The sequence below is a fragment of the Nomascus leucogenys genome, chromosome 22a (assembly GCF_006542625.1).
Source record: "Nomascus leucogenys isolate Asia chromosome 22a, Asia_NLE_v1, whole genome shotgun sequence".
Taxonomy (NCBI): Eukaryota; Metazoa; Chordata; class Mammalia; order Primates; family Hylobatidae; genus Nomascus; species Nomascus leucogenys.
The window spans coordinates 132479834-132484059 of NC_044402.1; positions in this window are offsets into that span (position 1 = coordinate 132479834).

Sequence of the window (4226 nt, forward strand, 5' to 3'; positions counted from 1 at the left end):
ATGCTTAAAGAAAATGGCAAAACTTTTTACCAAAGTCTTGAGTAAATGAAAAGACGCAATATCCTTTCTGTGGATGGAAAGTCTTGCTAATATAAAAGTGTCATTTATACCTCAAATTTATAAATACATTTAACGCAATTCCTATCAAGAACTTGATGTGGGCTGGGCATGGTGGCTCACGCCTGTAATCCCAGCACTTTGGGAGGCCAAGGCAGGTGGATAGCCTGAGGTCAGGATGCTGTAACCAAGCGAGTTATAGAGAAACGTCATACTCTGAGACTAATTCAGGAGTCCTTTATTGCTGGCGACTGAGAGATGGCTAGCGCTCAAAATTCTCTCGGCCCCAAAGAAGGGGCTAGATTTCTTTTTATACTGTGGTCTAACTAGGGGAGGGGGAGTTTAGCTGAAGCAATTTTTACAGAAGCAGAACAGGCAAAAAGTTAAATTAATTGGTTACAGAAGTAGTTACAGAAAAAATAAACAGTTCCACGTGCAGGGGCTTAAACTATCACAAAGAGATAAAGGCAGGGGCTTTAGATGCCATCCACCGAGCGTCCCCAGGAGCTGCTGGTTCAGCTTGCCTCAATATCTTCTCAGTGCATTCCTGGACGTGCATGGAGTCAGCTTGCACCAGTTATGCCCTTAAGGGAGGGAGGTAAAGGGGCTGTAAGTGAAGGAACAAAAATGGAGTCTGTCCGGCTCTCTCAGCTAAGAGAGACAATCAGGTTAAAACAAGGTAGGGTATCATAAGGAGTTCAAGACCAGCCTGGCCAACAGAATGAAACCCCGTCTCTACTAAAAATACAAAAAATTAGGTGGGCATGGTGGCGAGCGCCTGTAATCCCAGCTACTAGGGAGGCTGAGACAGGAGAATTTCTTGAACCCAAGAGGCAGAGGTTGCAGTGAGCCAAGATCACGCCATTGCACTCCAGCCTGGGCAACAAGAGCATAACTCCGTCTCAAAAAAAACCACAAAAAACTCGATGTAATCTTAGACTGGCCATGTATGGTGGCTCATACCTGTATTCCCAGCATTTTGGGAGGCCAAGGTGAGAGGACTGTTTGAGACCAGCCTGGGCAACATAGGCCCTGTCTCTACAAAAAAAGAAAAACAGAAAATTAGGCATGGCTAAACGATAAAATAATGTTCTAGTTGAATTTATACATATATACATATACATATAAATAAAGATCTAAAACTTCAATATGGCAAATAACATTATCTGGGCAAAATAATAGCAAAATACATGACAGACAAGGAGTAAATGTGCCAAATATATAAAAAGCTACTTTAAATCAATTAGAGGAAAATGGTCAAAGAACAAGTCATTGACTGAGGCAGAAATCCAGATGGCCAGTAAACACAAGCAATGGAGCGCAAAGAAACACACATGATAGCAAATATCTGGTTGAGTCTTGTTTATCTGATTGACTTTTTAAAAAATTAAAATATCCATTTTTGGTATGTAGAATCAGACACCCACACATATTTTTTAAGGAAGGCTTGGTGCTGAGTGGTGTTTTACAAAGGGTTGCAAAATGCTATCATGCGTGATCCCATTTAATCTTCATAGCAATTCCATGAAATAGGAAGGTGAGATGTTATCCATTTTACAAATGAGGAGTTTTGGATTCAGTGATGTTGCCTTCCCAATGTAATGGAGATAGTAAGGGGTTAACTTGTAATTTGCTGAATGTTTATTACATTATCGCTTTCTTTGGGCCATCATGATTAACTTTTTTTTCAATGAATTTCCATTACTTCAAAAGTTTCAGAATCATCGATACTAACATATTATGCTCATTTCAGGGGAAGATACATTTAATGTCTTAGGAATCTCCAATTTTGTTTCTTAATGAAACAATCTATTCAAGGTAAAGCACAATTGATAGCTTAAATATCTAAAAGGAATGTGAAAATGACTGCATTGTATTACTTCTTTAGTATTACAAGGAAGCTGTGAGTTATAGTACCACAGACATTTTAATGTATTTTAAAAATTTGTGAAGTTGATTAATTAATTGGTTAATTTCCTCCAACAAGTATGTTTTGAGGGTCTACTGCAGGACATGCAGTTTTCTTGACTCTGGAGATGCAGAGATGAGCAAAACAGGCAAAACTGCTGTCTGCATGGAGCTGAGCTTCTAAATTTATTTTTGACATATGATAAAATGTTTGTGCTAGTCGAAGTATAAAATATATGACTGCACCACCAATATTTTATATAATTCAAACAAGATAAAAAGCAGATAATTCAATAAGCACACATTGCAATTTTAAAGTATACAAAGATGCTCACTAGCTTTGCCTGAAAATTAAATCTGGGATTGTATGTATGTTAAGGTATCCTGCTAGAGGTTAAGTTTATATTTTGTTCCTCCTCTTCTTTGTGGTTTTTTTTTTGTCTATGTGGAGACCAGTCTCACTCTGTGCCTAGGCTGGTCTCGAACTCCTGGGCTCCTGCCTTGAGTGGCTGTTGGGATCCTCCCACCTAGGCCTCTCAAAGTGCCGGTATTACAGGCATGAGTCACCACACTCAGCCCCTCCCCTTTCAAGAAGGTGCTGCCAGCCTGGGCAACATGGCAAAACCCCATCTCTACAAAAAATAAAATTAGCTGGGTGTGGTGGCGCTGCCTGTCGTCCCAGCTACATGGGGCTGAGGTGGATTACTTGAGCCTGGAAAGTTGAGGCTGCATTGAGCCGTGATCGCGCCACTGCACTCCAGCTTGGGCAACAGAGTGAGACCTGTCTCAAAAAAAAAAAAAAAAAAAAAAAAAGGCCAGGCACGGTGGCTCACACCTGTAATCCCAGCACTTTGGGAAGCCAAGGCGGGTGGATCACCTGAGGTCAGGAGTTTGAGACCAGCCTGGGCAACATGGCGAAACCCCGTCTCTACTAAAAATGCAAAAATTAGCCGGGCGTGGTGGTGGGCGCCTGTAATCCCAGCCACTTGGGAGACTGAAGTAGGAGAATCGGTTGAACCCGGGAGCAGAGGTTGCAGTGAGCCGAGACCGTGCCATTGCATTCCAGCCTGGGCAACAAAAGCGAAACTCGGTCTCAAAAATATAAATAAATAAATAAATAAATAAATAAATAAATAAATAAATAAATAAGGGCAAGTGGGCGTTGAGCTTGGAGAAAGGAATGCGACAATGGCCTGGGCCAAGGGAAGGTAATTAGATCTCCTTTGTTGCAAAAGGTTTAAAAGAAAAAAATCTGACCAACCTTGTGGAGAGAAACAGCGGACCTTAGTTTTGGTTTTGGGAAGTTGGGCTCAGAACAGCTTCCGGGTGTCCAGGGAGAGCTCACCTGGGGCGTGGTCGTGCGAATGCACCGCACAGAGGCGGGCCCCAGTGGCCCTGTTGGCTCAAGGAGCTGCCGGCCAGAGCACCCAGAGCACGGACTCCCCTCCTGCCGTCCACGCCCATTCTGACCGCCAGGCGGCGCCTTGGTGCCTGGTGACAGAGGCCGCAGGACCAGCAGTGGCCAAGGCCGGCGCTTACAGTCCCAGGGATCAGAGGGGATGGTACAGTCGTGGTTGGTGGGGACCCAAGCAGCTGTCTGTTGGATGGGAGCACGGAAGGGGGTGAGAGGACACTGCTTACCTGTTGATTGAAAAGATTATATTTTTTGAGCTGGCCACTAATTATTGGCTCAAGGCAAAAAACTGTGTGACACAGCTAGAATATTATTGACCTTTCCCCACCTGAATACGAGCATATGTGAGCTTGGGGTGTGTATGCTGGTGGGAGGTGGGGGTGTCTCTCAGCCCCTTGGATTTGATAAAAGCTCAGCCTGGGGCCCCATTCCATACCCTGAGGAGTTTCAAGCCATGCCCAAGATCTCAGCAGCTCCGAATGCAGCGGCTGTCCCCACGGCACTGTGCAGTGTGGCCCCTGGGGGCAGTGTGGCCCCTGGGGGCAGTGTGGCTCCTGGGGGCAGTGTGGCTCAGGGCAGGAGTCAAAGTGTGAGGCTCAGGCCCTCCTTAATCCCCCGTCCCCCAAAGGGCCCACCCTGACAGGAAAAGGGACTCGCATCTCAGCAAATTCACCACCAAGTCCCTGAGATGCACCTTGTGCCAGGATCCCACCACCTCCTTGGTCTCTACTGGCCTTGGATGATCCTCCTACCCTCCCATCTCACCAGTGCCTCCTCCCCTGGCTTCCCTGTTCCCCCTCTCTTTGTTCTGTCTCCCTCTCCGGAGCAGAGCCAGTCTGCTCCTCAT